Genomic DNA, 13,390 nt, shown 5'->3' on the forward strand with positions numbered 1-13,390 from the left:
AACGGGCTAGTAAATCAATCATTCGATTGATAGCCGTAACTACCTTACTTCCTTGTGACTTCAAACCTCGCTAAAATTGAAGTACGATGGCCGCACAGATCACACGGCTGTGTCATTATAGGACCACCACGTAATTAGGTTATTAGCCCACAAGCCAAACTTAAATCATCGATCTAACATTTGCTCTATTATTGGCATGAAAGACTCGAATTGTAGAATCTAATAAAGCATTACCCCAAGGTAGAGCCTGCCATGTACAGTTTCACTCTTGCACGACCAAAAATAAGGACACACTATACAGAAGTGCATGCACCAACAGATATACGTATATACACATATATAACCTTAAGGGTCAAAAAGCAGAATTTGGAAAGAAACTACACAACGAATAAGAGACGATGCTTGACAACTTTAAGCCAGCCAAAGTGCTTCACAAAGGTCATTGGCATCCACAATGACCACCCGATTGCCCATAATAACTTCAATCCCCTGTTCCCCCTGAATGATAATGTTGCATGCTCCAAAAATTTACATCCGGCATCCGATCACATGCAAGAGATCAATGAGGATCAGCGAGAACGTCATTTGTTACTATTGGTGCAGACTTGTATTTCAGTAAATAGTGCAATTTGGCTAGTATTCCATTGTTGTAATATTTTTTATTGGAGCGAGAGAGAGAGAGAATCTACAGGAATGCAAGAGTGGACTTTTCAACTATTGGAAGTGCCCGTTACCCTTGCACTTTGAGGTACGATGCTGTTAGCTCTGCGTGCACTCGAATGGATGCAAGCTACCTTCTGCAAATCGTGCATCCGAAATCTTTCCAAGATTTCAAAAGGCCTGCCAAGGCAAAAGTAGACAGTCAGAAATCTTGTGGAAAGAACGATGTTAAAATTGTTTGCTTAGCGTAATTCTTGGACATAGATCCAATTCTTCAATTTTTTTTGTTGGATTCCTTGGAACTTCGTTTTCCCAGGAACTCAGAAAGTATAAGGTACGATTTGATTATGGCGATTTTGAGAAGACAGCAATGCAGAAATATCAGGCACGACAACTAGGACAGAAACATCATTAGTGGCTTGTGTTTGTGTACTACTAAGACTGCCACCACTAATCTTTCCATATGTCTGTATGACCATGCTTTTCTATATCATTTCTTTGGCGAGAAAGAGAGCAAGCAAGACAGAGGCCTTACAAGATTGCTTCCCGACTACAACTTAACCTTCGCTGATTGTTTTCCATTGCATCTAGAACATCTGAAGTCTCTGGTCCAGCTGCTCCACCAGCTACACTGGAAGGAACTGAAGCACTAGGTGTCCAAATCTGCATCAACACAACAGATGACAAATAAATTAAATCCTCACAGATACATGAAACAGATATGCCTGTTGTTTCTCATTCTAACCTTTATTGTATTGTCAATTCCACTAGTAGCCACAACACAATCAAATGGATGACACTGGATGCAATTCACAACTGTAGATCCACAAAGGAGAAGATTCAGATCAAATATACATCAAATTTACATATATATAAATTTTAATGGGAAAAAGATAAGTATTATAGAGCAGATCAATTGCCAATTGTCATTTAGTTTGAGCAAGTAATAGTTACCCGCATCATCTCCATGTAGCATTTTTACTAATCTACCAGTTCTCTTCTCCCATATGAACCATCTGCCGTCGTCACTTCCACTAGCAATATATTCACCTGATTTGCAAAGAAAAGGCTGAGAAAAAATTTCATCAAAAGTCACTGAGCATAAACATGACTCCATGATCTAAAATCAGATAGTAGCAGCTAACGCATCTCAAATGTGCTCAAGAACCTCAAACTAAATAAACCTCACTTTACTCTCTTCAACAACATTGCACCCATTGCTTTGCTTTATACCAAACCACTTCCAATACCAAATCGATTACAATAAACAATGAGAGGAGAATCTGTGTGAAAAAAACTGTTGCATGCATAAGACTGACAAAACAGCAACAAAATGAATCAAATGCATACAGCACCTATGAAAAGATAATTTTAAAAAAGAAATCTTATTTTCTTTACAATACAATTTCTAGTTTTAGCATAACAAGAATTTATATACACAAGATCAAAGAAGTCCAAGGAAAGTGCATTGAGATAATAATTTAGTCTAAAGCTTATAAAAGGCATATGCCTTATCCAATATATATATATTTATATATGTATGTATGTATGTATGTATGTATAATATTCCTATTTCCAGTCAAATTAATTAAACATGTTATGCTCAAAGATCTTCTAAGTTAGATTCAGCAATTACCTCTTTGCCCAAGAAAACTGGCTTGTTTTATATCAGTGCCAACATTACAGTGGCCAACATATCTTCGCTTCATGTCTGTGATTGCCTCAGGCTGCAAGGAAAAGACAACAAATGAATTACAGAGAAAACAAGACAAGGATAGGTTCTGTCAATAACAGAAATTTGTGATAGCAAGGATATAACTATTGACTCTATCATGAATCCAAACATGAGAAGATTCCTATATAATCTATTTAGAATGTGTGCATATGTCTATGAGAGGAGACTACTATCAGATTTGTCCATGGTAAATCCTGCACAAGACATTGCCAATGGGATTCAGAAAGCAAACAAAATATGACGAAGTCCACAGAACATAAATTGAAGATATTAGTTTCTGCACAAAAATTGTGGAGTTAGTATATGCCCAGATAAAGAAAAGAGGTATCCTGGATATAGGATCCACATTATTATGGGAAAGCATATTTCCTCGGAAAATGGGGGAGATGGCAGATGCTAAACAGAAGACACTGACAATAAAACAACAAAAAAAATAGTAAAACCACTATTCATGACCTCATAAGGTGCTTTATCATTTTGACACAATGATGCAGGTGATTCACAAGAACCATTTACACGTCCAGTCTCCATATTTGCATCATCTCTCCTATGGATCCTTAAATTTAAACTCCCATGAAGAACATTGGACTCAATATCCCGTCCTTCATCTTCTGGTAATGCTGTCTCAAAATCCAGCTCTAATTCCTCATCATAATCTGAATCTTCTCTTTCAGACCTTGGACCATCTTGTGAAGCATCACTATTAGCCTCAGAACGATAAAGTATGTCACTCAACGACAGTAACCTTGCAGATCGAGGTTCAGAATTAGATCCTCCATTGGTAGTCTTGTTTTTCTCAGCTTCAGCTGTCAATTAAATATGTCAAGCAACAGGTGAACACATCATTAGCCACAATGAAATAGCTACTATGATTACTGTATATGACATATAGATGGCATACTTGAAGCCTCTCAAAAATTAAAATTCAACAGTCCAGCAATACCATGGTAATAAAGCCTTAAACACTTCAAACACAACAAATTTCAAGATTTCTTCTGGTTAAGCATGACACCTTCACCATATGATGGAGGAGTACATGCTTTTAAAGCATTAGGGCAGTATGCAAACGGGCTACAAAGGTAGCTACGAATGAGATAACAATAGCACATACCATGGCAAATGGAGTTATTGGTGGACAGCAGAAGTAACAGTTTTACAAATATGTGAGGATCGAAAATGGGCAACATGTCAAAGAGAATTGAGATGGACTGATACTTCAAGGGCAATCACCTGACAGCTATATAATATTATAATCAGTATCGAGCTATTAGCCACCTACAAATAGTATTTAGTCCACCAAAATTAATAGCAAATCAGGTCACTTCAAAGTGGGCCCCCTTCCCAATGCGTCCACCACACAACCACCCCCCCCCCCCCCCCCAAACAAAAAAACCTCCAGAAGAAGAGGGAACGAAGACAGATGTGATTGAAAATGCAATCCTGTTTTAGTCCTTTAGAGTAAAACAGTGAAACATGACAAGCAATACACACAGAGAGAGTCCCTTGCCAACGTTTTAAACTTATGACTATATTATCTATCCACAATATATTCAGTGAAACACATCTTCTTGCACTTTTACTAGGAACTAAAACTCACCTGCAGCTATGAGATTCTTTATATTCTCAACCTTTTCTAGAACTTCAGAATCAGATGGAGCCAATGTTTGGGCAGCAAAAGCAAAGTCAAGCGCTTCTTTATGCTTCCCCAACTGCTAGATAAGAACAGAAAGACCTTGCAGAATTAAACATAGAGCTACATACCAATGTTCAAGGTTTGCATTTTGAAGAATATTTAAATGCCAAAAAAAAAGACGCATGTGTCTGCATATGTTATTCGTCTGTCCGTAATAAAAATAGAACAAATGATCCTGATATATCAAACTAATTGAACCAACATGCACAAAGGACAGCTTATTTAAAGTTAAACATCAAAAAAAGATATGACAATAAACAGACAAACCACTACATCTTAAAGAGTTTCACATAAATTTCATAAAAGAACTTGCATATGCTAGAAGTCTATCTGTTCCATATAGCAACCAAAAATCACAAACCAAGTGTGACCATGAAAATTTAGCCACAACTTCAATCTTATCACTTGTCTCAGATTTAAAAGAAAAAATAATTTTAAAGCATAAACAGTGCCATCAGTTTCAACCCTTGTCTAGATCAAAAATTAATCTATGTCCATTCCAAAAATATCAAAGTTCACTTGCCTGAAATAAAGCTTCAGACATACAAAGCAGTGCCTTCAAAGAAGAAGAATTGATTTTCCTAGCTCCATAGCAATCTCTTATTGCCATATGAACATCATTTTTCCATTTCCGCTGAAAAACAGTGAGTATATATGTTAATCTAAGCAACATTATTAGCAAGTAAAACATTAAATTCTTGGACAATGACTTTTGAGTAACCTTAAGCAACAAAGCTGCACGTATACATAAACACTCGAGCATTAATGAAGGTCCAATCTCATGACCGTGGCCATCCAAAACTTCATTACAAGCCTCAATTCCATCATAAGAGCTTGTTTCACCCTTCAGTGATTTTCCAGCAAACTGGATCAGTTTTCTGCACTTGTCAAGCTGGGGAAAACCCAAAAGGGAAAGAAAATTAAGTTCCCATCTCTTAAAGGAAATGACACAAGGCTTTAAAAGACCATACAAACAGAATAAAAATGGAGAACACACAGAAGCACACCCTAGCAGCAACATGGCCTTTACTAGATCCATTAGAGCAGACACGAGGAAATGACTGTTGCAATTCCACTCCATTGAGTATGGGAGTAAAGCTTGTCAGTTTTGTGATATCTCCTACCGTGTACTGCATACTACTTCCAGTTGCTGCAAACACAATGTAGCATCAATAATCTGGTATCCTGTTTTTCATATAATAGAATCAGACCAACAAAAGAAGCTCGATGAAAAGACTTAAAAAGTTTTTGGGGTTGAGCAGCACGTTGAATGAAAATTTCTAATTCCCAATTTCCGAAATGAACTGCCCTTAGTAGTTGGCTGAGCAAAGCATAATATACAAAATCAATTTAACATGGATATAAAGGTCTTAATTATGCATATTTTCAATACGTTGTTTTTTTAATTGTCAATACGTGTTATAGTTGACTTGCCATTACAAGGTATTTAACCCTTTTTTTTGTTCAAGGTATTCAAGCCATTTTTCTAAAACCATCAATAAGGTAAGCTTGAAGCCCTACTCCACTGATAGAACGATCATCTCTCTTTCAACTTGAGGAATCAGAGCGTTTGAAAGAATAGACAAGAGCAATTGTGCCTAAAAAATGAGGTGCCAGTTTTCCTATAATAATTATATTTTATCCAGACATTAGTAGTCCCTCCTTCATTTGTTGACATGTTGGACTCAAATTTCAAGTAAAGGTTATCCTCAATTACTGAGGAACATTTTAGATCACTAAAACATAAATCAGAAAACAAAAACCAGAGTAGAAATGCTTTTCTAGTACAGAGCACCATCATAAATTAAACAACACGTGAATATATACATACATATGAGTTCCAGTGAAAACTATACCGGGATTTACATCCATCAGGTACACATGCTCCCCACTATAACTGAGAAGAACCTCCTCAGAATTGGGGCTAAAGGCAACGTGGGTTAGATGTATGCTAGAACGTCCCTGGACAAAAACGAGTAAATCAGAATTCGCAGGTATAGACCAATAAGACTCTTAACCCAAAACATAGTGCAATAACTGTACCCCCCAAAAAACACAGTCAAAATATTACTTTCATCTATGAATAGATCTAGAAACATCAATCCTGTAGGTAAAAAAAATCTAAACACAAGTTTATCATAATGCCAATATTTGTCAAAAACAACCAAAAAATGATCTAAGCCGCTTTTGATCAACTTGAGTTCTTTCTACTAATTAAATCATTCATGTCTCTTCAGGTGAAGAACCAGGATACCGCTAGAGTTTCTGCTTCTCAAAGAAAAGCCAAACAAGAACCATATTCTTCAAAAATCAACTTGATTGTCAAGATAACTCAGCTTACAGTTATTTAAAAAAATAAACAAATAAAACGCCTATTTCCGTTCACCAATTTCCTTTCAACTAAATCAGTCCGATTTAGACAAGCTATGGTATGATAAGCCTACAAAACACACTATATCTATCCTGTAAAAAGAATTGGATATTACAATTATGGACAAATCACAACCAGCAGAATAGTAACTTACAAGATTCAATGGAAATACAACCAAGATAGTTGTGCTTTCTTATCACTATACCTTAAGTGAGAAACTTTTTTTTTCCTTTTATTCCTAGTAATTTGTGCATTAATATACCAAAGTTCTTCAGTATATTTTGCAATTCTATGCCTCACTACCAGAGCACAAGGGCTCACTTAAACAAGGTACTGCAAGCTAATTTTCAATGACTAGGAATAAAAGCGAGCAAGAATAACAAACCTCAAATGCACCTTCCTGCAACAAAAGATCAACAGAAAAGTTTATCCAATATAACAATGTAAATAGTCCAGTGCAAATCTCTACCAACAAGCATAAACAGTAGTTCCGAGCATAATAACAGTGCATACAAGCCAAGTAGAGCTCAGCTGATTTGGCATCAACACCCATAAAATACTAATACGAATTCATAGTGAGACTAATGAAAATCTTAGACAGATAAATAGCAAAAATTGGGCACTATAAACATATAATTATTTAAAAAGGCCAGACTAACACGATCAGAAAGATGCATTGGACAAAAGTAGCTGACACGAGGAGGTGGCGGCAACTTCTTCTCACTAGATGATAATGGTGGCAGCATTCTTCTATCATACAAACGGGCAAATGCATCGCTGCAATTTTAATTGTGGAGATTAGTTTTAGCAGTAACACGTGGAAAACCACATATTCAATTACCATTAACTACAAAGTTTACCTCCCACCAACAAGGAGCAAATGCAGCCTCGTAAAACTGAGATCACAAGACTTCAGTGCAAGAGATTGCTTGGGAGGATCAGCTAATGACTTCTTGGCTCCCCAACGCAAGTCAAGCTGCCATGAATGTCAAACTTTATCATGAATTTGATAACTTTAAACAAACAAAGTTCAAGCACCGTAGAGCTAAAAGAACACAAAGGGAAATGCAAATAGAGGCAAAAAGACTGGGTAAGATCAAGATTTAAACTTACTAGATTAAATTCTCAAATAACAAAGCAAAATAAGGACATTTACACTAAAAATAATTAGTTCAAGCTCAAAGCTTGATCAACTAAGAGCAGATATAGATACAACCACCAAATTCAAAAAGAATCTAGGGGAAATACTTTAAAGAAAGGAACCAAAAAGATCATTCTTGATCACTTAATCACAAGCCTGAAAGGCCCATATTTTTTGGGACCAATAGAATGAAATGCCACACGACCTAACCCACACTATCTCAGAAAACTCCTACAGAATGTGTTTAGTCCCATCTCAAGTAAACTACAGCATTGAAAAATCCAAGATTGCATCTCAAGAAATATTGGGATAATGGGAACAAAGTGATAGTAGGAACAAAGTGCCTGCAGGAAGGAAAAATCAGGGAGTAGGTACATGAGGGTTAAGAACTAACTAGAATATTGCGACATTCTTGGTGAGAAGATCCTGCTGGGGGGCATGAAGCACCTTCCCGAAAATCGTGCTGCCTCAAAGTCCCATCTTCACTAGCACTCCACACAACATTTGGGTTTCCAACTTCTACCTGGCAACGAATATGTAATTGAACTTTTTCACTTAAATAACACATAACAAAGAATTGGAAATAAAGACCAACAACTTAGGGAGTTACAGTGAGATCTTACAGCTAATTTTTTAACCCTCCTGGTGTGACAATGAAAAATTGCTGAAGGAGTAATCATGTTGTCATCAAGTCCTCTACCACTCAATCGAGACAAATTAAAGAGCCGAACCTGACATACAAGAATATACACTAAGAAAAAATTTCATCCACCCAACTCTTCACGAGTTATCACTATCAATATATAATTACTTCAGCATCTCCAGCCCCAGAAACCACAAGCTCATCTGAAGTCTCAGGAACAAATTTTGTACAGAATATATTAGTAGAATGCCCAGTCTCAATAGAGTGCAAAAGCTTCCGGCTTGAATAACTCCAAATGTTAATCTGCAGTAGATAAAAGCATGTATGAAGTGAAACTTGGAAATTTTAAAAAAAGGAAAGGAAAAAGAACGTACAACTAAAATACAATAAACCAAAATCATCACACCAACTTACAAGAAAAGAGTATTCTTTCATCATGGGAATAACAGTGCAACACAAAAAGTAAGTAAGTTGGCAACAACAATGCACAGTAAGCAAGGTAGTAAAACACACACATGTAAACCAATTCTAGATGACATGCAAAAGTACTGCAGCAGCACCACATCACTTGTGCATTCATTTATCAGACTAGACATATCACATCACAGGTAATAAATCCAAAATAGATACGTTCATTAATATATTTCAATGGAAGAATATTAAAATCCAATTTGAAGAACACAATTTAGAGGAGGAGGTATTCCTCTGATCCAGATAATTATTTTGAGTACAAACCTCATCATCATGATCACAAGTTAAAATTTGAAGCTATCCATAACCATTAAAGGCAGCCAAACCAGCACTAAATCCCTCCAGCATGCCATTCAAAGGCTATATTACAGATTGCTACACAATAAACAAGCAGCAAGTACATGGACTGAACAATTATTCAACAATCTCTTCTTAATGCCTATCAAAACAGGTGACCATCATGTAGCCTCAGAATCTTCAGTTTAAAAACTCAAATCCTGTCAATGAGGTACACAAAAAAAAAAATCTTCCTCTCACAATCCTGTCAATATTTTTGTGTAATTTTCAGCATTTTTTTTCAAAAACACCACAACAAAGTTGCATCCGCCCTTTTTCAGCTTAAATCCAATCTTCATCTCAAGAATTCCATCATGGTACTGTTATTATAAGGCCCATCACTGGCTGAAACTACTTTTCATCAGCATAGACAAAACTCCTAAATTGTAACATCCTATCTTTTATCACATATGCACTAAGACACAACTATTAAATACCTTTCTGGTAACAAATTCATACAATTAATACAACGCAAAATTTTTTTCCCCACCTAAAACAGCAACAGCCAACCCAGAATTGAGTAATTTCATGTGCCTTGGCACAATATTTTGAGCTAAGTTATCCTAAGATGAGTCACATTTAATATTTTTACGCATATCCACATCATGTTCTAATATAGAACAAAGCATCTCCAGAGTTAAGAGCTTCATACTTTTCCTTGTAAACTATGGAGAAAGGGAACAAAAAACTGACTAAAAAAGTAAACGAACTAATGAAGAAATTGTGATCCTTCATATAACTCCTGAGACATCCAGCTTCAAATTTTAAACAAATGTCTCTACTTTGGGTTATTCATCACATTTTCAATCCAAAGTGCTTCAACTTGTCCTCATTAAGTATGCTATAAAAAAGAGAAGAACTTTGTTCAAATTCACACCAAGAGTAACAATGGAACAAAAGCCTCTGACAGTGAATTTGCAATAGCATGCATCACGGACAATAAATGAAAAAGCCACAAATGCATACCTGTGTATCATCAGATCCAGATATTAAAAGTGAGCCTTCTGAATTCCAAGCCACAGCATTCACACAACCCCTATGCCCCTGTCAAAAAATATGGAGAAAGTGAATTAGAAACATCATCTAGAACATACCAAAAAAAACCCAACATTGTTCTCACAAAAACTTAAAGAGCATAGATTGGCAAGAAGTGCAGCTTCCAATTAAATAAGCAATAATATTCAGGAGATTAGATGTTTAGCAAACAAGAAAAATTAGCATTCAGGAATTGGCATCTTTCAGGTGGAGAACTAATGGAAATAATTAAGAAGAAACACAAAGGGACGATAATTGGCTATCAAAATATATGCATGTTAGCCAGAAACACGACATGAAGAAGCTATATTTTTCTTTTTGTCAAGTTTCTACCAGTAGCAGAGTATCTGTTTAACATTTACACACCTCCAATTCTCTCTCCAAGAACAACCTTCGCACCATTGAGGAGTGCACTTGCAAACTGTGAGTAATGTCCTATTAAGCAACAAAAGCATCAGAAGAGCAAAGATATATATATATACACATATATATATTAGAAAAATACGTTGTGCAAGAATTATTTTTGGGGGGAGGGCACAACGAATGAAACAACCAACATAATTGAATAAAAAAAAGAGTATATATGAATAAAAAAATTAAACCAAAAGGCAGAAGTTCATATTGCTAGCTTGCATGACCTTTTCAAGCTGGAGATATATATATACAGACATGTACATATACATACATACATACATACATATACTGGATATGGAATTATAAAACTTTTGTGATAGAACAGGGATGTATGTAGTTATCATGTGATACAGAATTTCAGTTTAAGCCATTTTGAGCATGAAAAAGTCATGAGTAGACAAGAACCCAAGCATCGTGCTTGGATGAAATTTATCAGGTCTTCAAGAAGCAGCTCAAAAATCAGATGGGCCATTCTCAGGAAGCTCAAATATCAGATGGAAAACTTTGACAACTCTGAAGGATGATGCATGACTCACTCAAAAAGAATTTGCTTCATCAAAAAACGAGTCTTAAGGAAAGTACAAACCAAAATGGGAAATGACAAAACAGCCCATAACCAGTGATGTTGTTATCAGACCTCATCAAAACTCAATGTGAACAGATAATACGTATGTTTTAATGTTTTCTCCCCAGCATGTAAATAATGATGATAGTCACGTTTAGATCACATCATCCAAGCACGGGGCACACTACTTGCAAAGCAAGTAAAAGGGTTTCCAGGATATAGGTCACTCATCACCTGATCAGCTGATTGAGCCAACTCCTTATTCACTTAATTACACCTCCAAGAGGCCAATCTCTCTCAACCTACCTCTCTGTTACAAACCCTCACAAATTCAGCAATTCCACCTTTGAGCCACTTCTTGCTGTCTACTTTTTTATCATCGAGATGGACTCTGGCTATGAAGCTTGTTGAGGACACCTTGACCATGCTTATGAGGAAATGTAAAGTACCTCACTTCCATTATGAATGAAAAGATAAAAACACCACTAACACTTAAAATTCATTACTTGTCTCTACAGCATGAGCAGTCATTGACCCAAAGAATCTTTTGTAAACACTGCTATTAAACTAATCAAGAATCAATATTGTCCAATTGCTGTATAAAAACAGACAGCCAATTCCGCTCCACATTAATGTTCACTAAGCACATTTTAGTCCGAATGCCAGCAATAGCTTTACAAGAAAAACAATCGAAACAATCAGGAACTAACTTGATTTAATTATACTCGATCACATTATGACGCAATCAAGGCAGTACAAAAATCCAGTATATCAAAAAAAAAAAAAAACCCCCCAGAATACTACGTCACATTACCACCTGAAATGCAAATAACTTCCAACATCAGAAACAAATAAAAATTGAAATTAAAAAGAGAGAGAGATTCCATAATATTCCTATTACAACCAAATTCTAATGCACCATAGCAAATTGAGGAAAAAGCATTGATGAATAATGATCATCAGCCAAAAACAGAGAGAGAGAGAGAGAGAGAGAGAGAGAGAGAGGGGGGGGGGAAGGAAGGAAAGAGCATGGATAACGTACAGAACGAAGACCGAGAATACGAGAATCGATCAAGTCGGTGATGTTACCGTCGTGAAAACGCAGCGACTCCATTTCCGGAACCTTCCAATAACGGAACTTTAGACAGAACTAATTTACTTAAACAGCCCAAAAAAGGGAGAACAAGAGGACGTCTAATTAAAGACGAGAGAAAACAAAAACTCAAGCCCTAACATAGCTCAATTTACAGTAATTGGAATCGAAGATGGTGTTGATGATGATAATTATGGGGAAAAAAAAAGTTTACACTGATGATCAAAATAGACTTGAAGAGCTGGGTGACGGAAGTAAAAAAATGCAGTGAGTCGGTTGGACTGGGCTGGGCTGGGCTAGCCTGACCTGGGTTGGCGCAATGGCAATACACTGACGAGTGACGACGTCTTTGCTTTAACAACGTCATCTTCATGGTTTTTCCCGTCCATTTTATGTTTTTTTTTTTTTGTGATACCTTTGCCCCGGCTGGCTTTTCGAGCGTTACGGGAACACGGGTGCATGGTAGGGGTGGCAATTCGGGTCCAAATCAGGTTGGCGGGTCGGGTTCGGATCAACCGTCAGAAAATCTGTTGACCCGAACCCGACCCGCCAACTCGTGACGGGTCAGGTATGCTGACCCGAACCCGAAAATTTCAGGTTGACGGGTTGACGGGTCGACCCGAAATGACCCGAAACTTAATTTTAATTTATTAATTTATCACTGTAATTTCTAATAAAATCAATTTCTCACAAAACTAATTACATAATCAAGTAATAAAAATTTAAATAAATAATTCCAAACCAAATCTAAAATAAATTAAACACCGTAAAAGTGTTTTATCCCAAACAAAATATAAAATAAATTAAAACAATATAAAAGTAAAAAATAATATAATATATTATTTGTCCAAATATAATAATTTCAACTTCACACAAATTAAATAAATTCATTTAGGATTAAGTAATTAATGCCTTTGAAAAAAAAGAATAACTTAGTTTAGTTAGATAAAATTATTTTTATGTTTATTAAATTATTTTTAATTCGTAAACGGGTCATATCGGGTCATATCAGGTCACCACGGGTTGACCCGAAATCGACCTGTTTTCTTTTCAGGTTCATCGGGTCCAACCCGATTCTGACCCGAATTCCCGAAACCTCAACCCAAACCCATTAATTTCGTGTTAGGTTCGTGTCGTGTTTTCAGGTCGTGTCGAAAATTGCCACCCCTAGTGCATGGTGCGTGCCTCGTGTGCTAATCAGCTTTGTTTATGGCCCACATTAACAGTATACAT

General features: G+C 36.3%; 1 pseudogene; it reads right to left on the reverse strand.

Moving 5' to 3' along the window:
* Window positions 1–628: 628 nt before the first annotated feature.
* LOC113712712 (protein ALTERED SEED GERMINATION 2-like) lies at window positions 629–12,365 on the reverse strand (annotated as a pseudogene).
* Window positions 12,366–13,390: the final 1,025 nt, after the last annotated feature.

The sequence above is a fragment of the Coffea arabica genome, chromosome 10e (genome assembly GCF_036785885.1).
Source record: "Coffea arabica cultivar ET-39 chromosome 10e, Coffea Arabica ET-39 HiFi, whole genome shotgun sequence".
Classification (NCBI taxonomy): Eukaryota; Viridiplantae; Streptophyta; class Magnoliopsida; order Gentianales; family Rubiaceae; genus Coffea; species Coffea arabica.